Source organism: Hypomesus nipponensis, chromosome 4 (genome assembly GCF_054491055.1).
Source record: "Hypomesus nipponensis isolate SF chromosome 4, ASM5449105v1, whole genome shotgun sequence".
Taxonomy (NCBI): Eukaryota; Metazoa; Chordata; class Actinopteri; order Osmeriformes; family Osmeridae; genus Hypomesus; species Hypomesus nipponensis.
In genome coordinates, this window is record NC_140364.1 from 14,471,721 (window position 1) to 14,482,500 (window position 10,780).

The window sequence follows — 10,780 nt, forward strand, 5'->3', positions numbered from 1 at the left end:
CAAGGAAATTCTCCGGCGGCGCTAATGGTGAAGCGCTGACAGACGATATGTCTCTTTTATCCTATCTGCATCAAGGTCGCCGGGGCAATTACCACGCCGCGGAAACAGAGAAGAAGAAGAAAACCCCAGACTTAAACACACAACAAATCACTTGATGTCGCTCGGGGCGGAGAAATTCAAAAGCGGGTAAAAGTGTTTCTCTGAGGAAGGTTGTTTAAAGTGGAGGGAGGGGGAGGGAGGTAGGAAGGGAAAGAGAGAGAGAGGGAGATGAAGGGAGAGAGAGGGGGGAGTTAGTGGGAGACACAGAGAGAGAGATGGTGATAGATAGAGGGAGAGACAAAGAAGGAGGGAAAGAGAAAGGCGGAATGAGAGAGGGAGATAGAGAAGAATGGAGAGGAGGGACCGAGAGAAACAGTGAGTAAGATTAAGAGAGAGAATAAGAGAGATGGAGAAATAGAGAGATGCTTTACGAGGGCTCTGGCTGTGTTACTGCAGCTCAGTCAGGAGACAGTAGATCTGTACCCCCGGCAGCCCAGCCCTGCCCTGATTTACACCCCCGGCCTGTCCCTCTTCCTACAGGACAAACAGCAGCGGACAGCCTGACTAAACTAGCCCTCCTCCTGGTCTGGGTCCTCCATTAATATGAGGAACGCGACATGGGGGTGTCACTAAACTAACTCCCCCCCCCCCCTCCTCGTCACATACTGCCCACCCCTCCACCCCTCTCAGCTGATTGGATCCCCCCCCCCTGCTCGTTAGTGGACGAGGGCGTCTGCTCCAGATTGCCATGCACAGCATGTTTCCACACTGACCCTTCTGCCCGCTCGTCTCTCCTATTAACATTCCTGAGCCAGATCCCTGGTGAAGCAGGGTCAGCCCTGCTCCCTCCCTCTCTCGCCCCCCTCCTCCCCCCCGTCCTGCCTAATGAAGTCCACGCCTGGTGGGTTTGTTATTAGGCAGGGCTGATAACATGAGGAGATGAATATATGGGAGGGGAGAGGGGGGAGTGGAGAGGAGGAGGAGAAGAGAAGGAAGGAGAGAGGGTAACTGTGTTTGAAGAGGGCAGAGACTGGCAGGTTGTTCAGCAGAGAGACAAAGACCTTGCTCTGGGTCCTCACTCGCTTGATTCCCAGCGTGCATATAAACCAGAGAGACGCCTTGTGAAGGAACGTCCGCTGAGCCGCACGTCTAACAGGACTATATAGCGGCAGGGCCATATGGAGTCTATAGACTCACAGACCAGTCTGAGTAGGGATACTATTAAATATTCCAATGGTTTGCAGTTAGAATCTATGTCTGCCTGATGTGGTTTGGTGCATTAATCAGGCCTTGGCCGGGGCCAACATTAATTACGCTGGGATTATCATGTAGGAACTCTCCTCACACACTCTAAGGAGAACATTACCATATAGATACTTGCAGTTTGAGAACAGTAATGGAAGTCTGTGTGCCTGAAGCACATCCACGCGAGGCTGCCTGCCCACAGCGACTGACTGCTCCTGGTTAGGTAGCACACACACAGGGACCCTCTGTAGGGTTGAGCATATATATATATTTTTTTTTACGATACCGGTGTCAAATCGATACTTTTAAAACGGTTCCGCTGCCTCAACGGTGCCTGAACCCATACTTGGAAGGGGAAAAAAAGGCCACAAAATGACAATGGATGACATTAAAGAACTGCTTTTGTATTGGAAAAAGAAAGATCCAGTACCGGTCATATAGGTACTGGTTTCAGTACCAATCCTAATCTTCTGTGTCCTCACCACGGTCCTACCCACACTGTGTGTGTGTGTGTGTGTGTGTGTGTGCGTGTATACAGTACATGTATGGTTGTGTGTGTGTGACACTTTAGCCACCCACACGCACACACACACATGCACACTGCCCTTTTACACACAAGGCCCTGAAATATAACAAGAGACAGAGGCAGAGAACACACTGAAGGCCAGGAGGCTCTCTTTCAGTGTGTGTGTGTGTGTGTGTGTGTGTGCGCATGTTTCTTGTTTACGTGTGTGTGTTTTGTATGTGTGTGAATCCTCTGTCTTCCCAGAGCCTTTCTTTCAGATCGTGCGTAAGAGCATGTGTGTGTGTATACGTGTCTCCACGAGTGTGCGTGCGTGTGTGTGTCTTCCCCTCCAGACCGCTAGCTAGCATGTTTTATTCAGCTGTTGGCTTTAGCTCTGCTGCGAGAAGAAGTCAGCTCTGTCAGGCGTAAAGACACTTCCTGTGTCTTCCTGGCGTCACTCAGCGATGGAGTTGGCCTGAGGAACGCTGCACGCCTTCTGGGACGCGGGAAACGGACAAATCAAACTCCGGCGGCCATGTTTCGAGCCCTGTCAGGAACAGGAAGTTCTCCCTGATTGGACCGGTCGGACAGGAAGTCATCCCTGATTTGACCGGTCAGACAGGAAGTTCTCCCTGATTGGACCGGTCAGACAGGAAGTTCCCCTTGATTGGACCGGTCAGACAGGAAGTTCTCTTTGATTGGACCGGTCAGACAGCCGTGTGTGTTTGGTCCCAGTGTGCCGACTCTAATCTCAGCCAGGATTGGATTGGTCATCCCTGGGCGGAGTCTGTATCCGGCCAACGATCACTTGCTGCCTGCAAGAGCCCCGATCGATACGTCTGCAAAACGCTCGGGTAAACAAACACTAAAAACACAGGCTTGCTCTCTCCTCCCAGATCCCAGGAACAAAGATTCATTTTAACAGCAGCAGCTAATTGTCTCCGAAACTTTAGTTAAGAGCCGGTATGATCTAGCCTTGGGTGCTTTTCTGCTCCTTAATGAAGAAGAACGAGGATCAGAATCACTGCTGACACTTGTTTGGGGTTCTTTTGTTACCGTGGAGATGGTGTAGTCGAGGGGGCGGAGCCTGGGATAGTCACATGGTGAGGGACCTGGCAGACCTGTCAGTCAGGAGGAGGAGACGATCTCCCTCTGGCTCTCTCTTCATGCTGCTCTCTCCTTCTCTGTCTCCTTAACACTCCCTTTTTCCTTCCCTTTCTCTCCCTCTCCCTTTCTCTCTCTCTCCCTCCTCTCTCTCTCTCTCTCTCTCTCTCTCTCTCTCTTCCTCCCTCTTTCTCTCCTCCTCTTCTCTCTCTCTCTCTCTCTCTCCTGGCTTCTCTCCCTCCTCTCTCCTTTTCTCTCTCCCTCCTTCTTTCCCTCCCTATCTCTCTCTCCTTTTCTCTCTCCCTCCTTCTTTCCCTCCCTATCTCTCTCTCCTTTTCTCTCTCCCTCCTTCTTTCCCTCCCTATCTCTCTCTCCCCCTTTCTCTCTCTCCCTCCTCCCCCTTCTTTTCTTTCTCCATCTCTTCTGCTTCCTGTTTGTGAAACAGGGTACAGCATTGGTATGGGTGGGGTAGAGTTGCTAAGAGTCTGTGATGTTATGGCACACGCACACAGACAGACACACAGACACGCATGCACACAGACACGCACGCACACACAAACAAGCCATGGCCTTTAGCCTGCTCCATAATCATGTTAACCCACAGTATCACACAGTACAAACACAAACACACACACATGCTTTCCTCCACCAAGGGGCATGTATGTAGGGGAAAGCTGTTACAGCTGTCAGAATGAATATGTACGTAACACTCCAGATTAGACACGCTGAGAGAGAGAGATACATTTGGAGAGAGAGATAGATAAAGATGGAGATAGATTAAGAGAGAGATATATAGAGATGTGTATATATATATATATATATATATATAGAGAGAGAGAGAGAGAGAGAGAGAGAGAGAGATAAAGACAAAGAGATGTATAGAGATGGAGAATGAGAGATACTGAAGGAGAGAGGAAAATACAGAGATAGAATTAGAAAGAAAGAGATAAAGATAGAAATATCGACATATAGACAAAGAGACAGAGAGACAGACAGAAAGAGAGAGAGAGTGTAAGAGAGAGTGAGAGAGAGAGAGACAGAGACAGACAGAAAGAGAGACAGAGAGAGAGAGAGTGAATGTGTTTTGAATCCCTTGTCAGTGGGGTCATGGTAGCAGCTAACTGCATTACTGGAGAGGCTGTTCCCTGGCAGTTTCTGCTGAGAGGAAATGGGCTTCTTCTCTCCTCCATTCCAGCGCTCATACAGGGACCTGATCTCATGCCTGTCCAAACCCTGACCCCTGACTGAACCAGCGGCCGGGCAGGGCCGGGCCAAGTTCTGCCTGGAGCAAAGCTTCTGGGCGTCAGGGGGGAAAGACCTGTGTGTGTGTTAGGAAGCCTTGTCTCTTCTCTGGCCCAGGACACTGTACCAGAGCCATGGACACACACACACACACAAAGGAACATACACAGTACACACACGGACAGACAAATACACAGACATATACTCAGACAGGCACAAAAAACACAACACACCTATAAGCACACACACACACCTATAAGCACACACACACACCTATAAGCACACACACACACCTATAAGCACACACACACACCTATAAGCACACACACACAGATGTGGCCTGCTTTCCACTCACTCTACTGGAGCAGTTCCTGAAGCTGTGCTTTTGTGGTTTTCTGATAATCACCGTACTTAAAGTTTATAGTCCGTGGAGCACAGATGATGCGTTTCCTGTTTACCTCTCTCAGGCTACGGGGTCAGTTTGACTGGGAGGAACTGGGAGAGCTCTCCATCTTAAGGTATCCACTTTTCACTTGAGTTGGTATGAAAGATTTGATCGGTAAGTCAACAGGAAATAGAATAAGCGTGAGAGGACGATAAAGACAGCAGGGCTGGGAGGCCCTGACACCCCTGAGAGTGTTCTGTGAAACCACCGGCACAGTGAAGCCTTTCATTTCACAACTTTGCCACTAGCGTCATCGTGTTGGAGATAAAGCAACCGTTTCAGAAACAGCCTTGAACATCGTTCGTCTCCGTAATCACCCCTTAAAAATGTCACTTTTATGGAACGCGTTAGATCACGGTGTTTAAAGGCGGCGATTTTGAGAACACTCGATTATTAAATTCCCAGTTAAACCTGTTTTGCTGCTTCCTCCCCCCTCCTCCTTCCCTCCTCCCCCCTCCCCCTTCCCTCCTCCCCCCTCCCCCTTCCCTCCCTCCTCCCCCTTCCCTCCCCCCTCTTCTTCCATAAATTCCCCAGCTAGACGTGAGCTGGTATCCTACTCCAATCAGGATGAGCGAGATGGTTGCCGAGACAATGTCCTCTGTCCTCTAGTGTGTTTTGCCTGACGACAGCTGAGTCATGGAAGGGGACGTTCATCCTTCTAACCAGCACAGGCATCTGAGACAGCCTGACTTCCTGTTCAGGGCAGGAGAGTGCTGGGGTTAGGGTTTAGGTCTAGCGGGTGTTGAATGTGAGAACTCTCATTCTCTGCTCTGGTCTGATACACACCTGCTTCTACAACACCCCTCTCTCTGCCCCCCACCTCCCTTTCTGCCCCTCACCTCCCTCTCTGCTCCTCACCTCCCTCTCTGCCCCCCACCTCCCTCTCTGCCCCTCACCTCCCTCTCTGCCCTTCACCTCCCTCTCTGCCCCCCACCTCCCTCTCTGCCCCCCACCTCCCTCTCTCTGCCCCTCACCTCCCTCACTGCCCCTCACCTCCCTCTCTGCTCCTCACCTCCCTCTCTGCTCCTCACCTCCCTCTCTCTGCCCCTCACCTCCCTCTCTCTGCCCCCCACCTCCCTCTCTGCCCCTCACCTCCCTCTCTCTGCCCCTCACCTCCCTCTCTCTGCCCCTCACCTCCCTTTCTCTGCCCCTCACCTCTCTCTCTGCCCCTCACCTCCCTCTCTGCCCCTCACCTCCCTCTCTCTGCCCCTCACCTCCCTCACTGCCCCTCACCTCCCTCTCTGCTCCTCACCTCTCTCTGTCTGCCCCTCACCTCCCTCTCTGCCCCCCACCTCCCTCTCTCTGCCCCTCACCTCCCTCTCTGCCCCTCACCTCCCTCTCTGCCCCCCACCTCCCTCTCTCTGCCCCTCACCTCCCTCACTGCCCCTCACCTCCCTCTCTGCCTCTCTCTCTGCCCCTCACCTCCCTCTCTGCCCCCCACCTCCCTCTCTCTGCCCCTCACCTCCCTCTCTGCCCCTCACCTCCCTCTCTGCCCCCCACCTCCCTCTCTCTGCCCCTCACCTCCCTCACTGCCCCTCACCTCCCTCTCTGCTCCTCACCTCTCTCTCTGCCCCTCACCTCCCTCTCTGCCCCCCACCTCCCTCTCTCTGCCCCTCACCTCCCTCTCTGCCCCTCACCTCCCTCTCTCTGCCCCTCACCTCCCTCTCTCTGCCCCTCACCTCCCTCTCTCTGCCCTCACCTCCCTCTCTGCCCCTCACCTCTCTCTCTCTGCCCCCCACCTCCCTCTCTCTGCCCCTCACCTCCCTCTCTCTGCTCCCCACCTCCCTCTCTCTGCCCCTCACCTCCCTCACTGCCCCTCACCTCTCTCTCTGCCCCTCACCTCCCTCTCTGCTCCTCACCTCCCTCTCTCTGCCCCTCACCTCCCTCTCTCTGCCCCCCACCTCCCTCTCTGCCCCTCACCTCCCTCTCTCTGCCCCTCACCTCCCTCACTGCCCCTCACCTCCCTCTCTGCTCCTCACCTCTCTCTCTGCCCCTCACCTCCCTCTCTGCCCCTCACCTCCCTCTCTCTGCCCCTCACCTCCCTCACTGCCCCTCACCTCCCTCTCTGCTCCTCACCTCTCTCTCTGCCCCTCACCTCCCTCTCTGCCCCCCACCTCCCTCTCTCTGCCCCTCACCTCCCTCTCTGCCCCTCACCTCCCTCTCTGCCCCCCACCTCCCTCTCTCTGCCCCTCACCTCCCTCACTGCCCCTCACCTCCCTCTCTGCTCCTCACCTCTCTCTCTGCCCCTCACCTCCCTCTCTGCCCCCCACCTCCCTCTCTCTGCCCCTCACCTCCCTCTCTGCCCCTCACCTCCCTCTCTCTGCCCCTCACCTCCCTCTCTCTGCCCCTCACCTCCCTCTCTCTGCCCTCACCTCCCTCTCTGCCCCTCACCTCTCTCTCACTGCCCCTCACCTCCTTCTGTCTGCCCCCCACCTCCCTCTCTCTGCCCCTCACCTCCCTCTCTCTGCCACTCACCTCCCTCTCTCTGCCCCCCACCTCCCTCTCTCTGCCCCTCACCTCCCTCTCTGCCCCTCACCTCCCTCTCTCTGCCCCCCACCTCCCTCTCTCTGCCCCTCACCTCCCTCACTGCCCCTCACCTCCCTCTCTGCTCCTCACCTCTCTCTCTGCCCCCCACCTCCCTCTCTCTGCCCCTCACCTCCCTCTCTGCCCCTCACCTCCCTCTCTCTGCCCCCCACCTCCCTCTCTCTGCCCCTCACCTCTCCCTCTCTGCCCCTCACCTCCCTCGGACCTCTCTTCTCCCAGACGACAGATGTTTGCATCCGAACACCAACAAGAGTCGTAAACCTTGACGTCGGTCTTTAGAGAGCGCGACACACAAACCCCCCTGATTGGTCCATTGAGTGCCTGCCGCCATAGGCTATGGGAGAACAGAGTTGGGTTTAGAGCCAATCAGCGTCCTTGAATCCAATCAGGAAGTAGCAGGTGTGCAGGGCCGTTAGCAGCAGAGAACATGGCCACTCAAGGGCTTAATTAGGATGATGCTCCGCTATTGTTTGTTTGAAGGCGTGAGTACAGCCTGCCTGTCTTGATAATGGAATTGGCTGGAAATTAAATCATTTGTCCTGCCTTCACAACACAGCCAGGTCTCGCTTGTCGACACCGTTTTACACCCTCCCCTCCCTCCATCCCCTTCCCTCCACTCCACCCCTCCACATCCACCCCCCCCTCCACCTCTCCACACACCTCTCACCTCCACCCCGCTCCCCTGGTTGTCAGGGAGGCTGACGTGCAGCAGCCAGGGTTGTCGGCTAACTAGGGTCCTCTGTGTAACTGGGGAGGGCTCTAATGAGGGGACCAAGAACCTCCATCCACACCTCAACTCTGCCTCATCACTCCCAACAACCAGCATCTCTGCTCTGGTCTGCTCCCTCCCCCTCACACCTCTCCCTCTCTCTTTCTGTCTCTCTCTCTCTCTGTTTCCTCTCTATCTGTCTCCCTCTCTCTTCCTGTCTCTCCTCTTTATCGGTCTCTCTCTCTGTCTGTTTGCTCGATGAAGAGGTGGGTGTGATGAAGATGTGGATGGCCCTCCAGGCCTCTAATAGCAGCTCCGCTCACACACACACACACACACACTGACACCTGGGAACGGGCCTGATAATAGTGCAGCATTTCGCCTGCTAAAAATACAACCATTCTCTCCCGCATTTCCCTAAAATGACCCATTCAGAAACGTGGTTGTTCCCGGAGCAGGCGGAGAGCGGGCGGAGAGCGGGCGGAGAGCGGGCGGAGAGCGGGCGGAGAGCGGGCGGAGAGCAGGCGGAGAGCAGGCGGAGAGCAGGGCTGCTTACGAACGGGTTGGAGGGCCCAGATGAGCCGCTCACTGGGCTGCATGGAGGTCATGGGGAGGAGGGGAGGACGAGAGAGGGAGATGAAAGAGAAAAAAGGAGGGAGGGATGGAGAGAGGGCGAGGGGGAGAGAGACAGGGAGAAAGAGAGAGAGAGACAGAGAGAGGGGGGAGTAGGATGAGAATAGACAGAAAGAGGGTTAACTGAGCAAATAGAAGCTAGCAGAAGGGGGAGAAGCTGTTTTTATTCAACAGAGGAGAGAGGAGAGGGAGGCAAGGACGAGGGAGGGAGGCATGAGAGGGAAGGAGGCAAACAGAAATTGGAGCTGTAATCAGATCACATGTTCTCTGACGGGTGGGATGGTTCCTCCAGACAGATGAAGAGACAGAGATCAGTATTACACACACACACAGTCACACACACAAAGAGAACAGTATTTCATCAACCCCAGTGTTTACAGAGCTTGTGGTTTTCTCCAAGCTGGATCTGATACGTTGTGTGGATCATGTTCAGGAAATACTCCTCTATAACGCGGCTTATTATTCTCCTCTGTAAAACCCACCCATATTCCCCATGCCGCCCCACCCCTCTCAGCCGCCCCCTGTCCTCGCTGGCTGACGTCTCTGTTTACATAAACATGCATCGCTGGCTCCCGTGGTAACGGGGTTCAGGTATGTCCGGGGCCTGGTGGTGGAAGCCCGCCAGAGCAATAAGAGAGGAACCAGAACCAGGGGATTCTTTCATTGGGCGAGGCGGGAATTCAATCAGCCGGGCTGGGCCATCTGACACGGCTACGCTCCAGCAGCGCGGCCTGTCTCTCTGACTGCAGCCTGCAGCGCGGCCTGTCTCTCTGACTGCAGCCTGCAGCGCGGCCTGTCCCTCTGACTGCAGCCTGCAGCGCGGCCTGTCCCTCTGACTGCAGCCTGCAGCGCGGCCTGTCTCTCTGACTGCAGCCTGCAGCGCGGCCTGTCTCTCTGACTGCAGCCTGCAGCGCGGCCTGTCTCTCTGACTGCAGCCTGTAGCGCGGCCTGTCTCTCTGACTGCAGCCTGCAGCGCGGCCTGTCTCTCTGACTGCAGCCTGCAGCGCGGTCTGTCTCTTTGACTGCAGAGGGATGGAGTGAGACAGGGGTGGAGTTACAGAGGGGTGGAGTGATATAGGGTGAAGTAATAGAGGGTGGAGTGATAAAGGGGTGGAGTGAGCAGCTGTTGGTCACAGTGGGAGAACTAAAACAAGTTTGGGTTAGGGTTAGTCGGTCTGTCTCTCTGACTGCAGAGGGATGGAGTGATAGAGGGATGGAGTGAGACAGGGGTGGAGTTACAGAGGGGTGGAGTGATATAGGGTGAAGTAATAGAGGGTGGAGTGATAAAGGGGTGGAGTGAGCAGCTGTTGGTCACAGTGGGAGAACTAAAACAAGTTTGGGTTAGGGTTAGTCGGTCTGTCTCTCTGACTGCAGAGGGATGGAGTGATAGAGGGATGGAGTGAGACAGGGGTGGAGTTACAGAGGGGTGGAGTGATATAGGGTGAAGTAATAGAGGGTGGAGTGATAAAGGGGTGGAGTGAGCAGCTGTTGGTCACAGTGGGAGAACTAAAACAAGTTTGGGTTAGGGTTAGTCGGTCTGTCTCTCTGACTGCAGAGGGATGGAGTGATAGAGGGATGGAGTGAGACAGGGGTGGAGTTACAGAGGGGTGGAGTGATATAGGGTGAAGTAATAGAGGGTGGAGTGATAAAGGGGTGGAGTGAGCAGCTGTTGGTCACAGTGGGACTAAAACAAGTTTGGACTCATCACAAGTGGGCTAGTCATGATGCCATGCCCAGGCCTGGTCAGCGTGGAGGTCATCTCGTTATCATCTCGTTATCATCTCGTTATCATCTCGTTATCATCTCGTTATCATCTCGTTATCATCTCATTATCATCTTGTTATCATCTCGTTATCATGCCGATTCCAGGAGGGGTGTTCGGGATTTCCCGTGGTGACAAATTAGGGAACTCGCTCTGGAATTGGAGGGACTTTTGCCTTGTCCTTGTCGCTCATACTCCTGGTGAGCGGGGGAGAGGGAGGGAGAGTGGGGAGGGTTGGGGGAGGGAGATTGAGATAAAGCGAGAGATGGAGGGAAAGCGAGAGGGAAATAGAGACAGAAAAAGACAGACCCTCACATGCAAACAAAAAAAAGCACACACACTTTCACATCGCACGACTCACAGAAATGTGTCTCCGGCAGGTGTGTTCAGTGAGTAATCCATTTGAGTCTGGCAGTGGCAGTGACTCTCGCAGCTTGAAGGGCTATATAAAACAGGGGTGGAACGTGTGGAAACTGTGAAACTCCATCTGCAGTTAGCTCGCCATCCCTCCATCCCTCATCCATCCCTCCATCCCTCATCCATCCCTCATCC

The 10,780-nt window shown here is 54.5% G+C and overlaps 1 protein-coding gene across 1 annotated transcript in view; it reads left to right on the forward strand.

Annotated features, from left to right (window-relative positions):
* LOC146295758 (uncharacterized) overlaps positions 1-10,780 on the forward strand; it is a 50,088-nt gene that overhangs the window by 23,168 nt on the left and 16,140 nt on the right. The gene's annotated exons all lie outside the window — the stretch shown is intronic.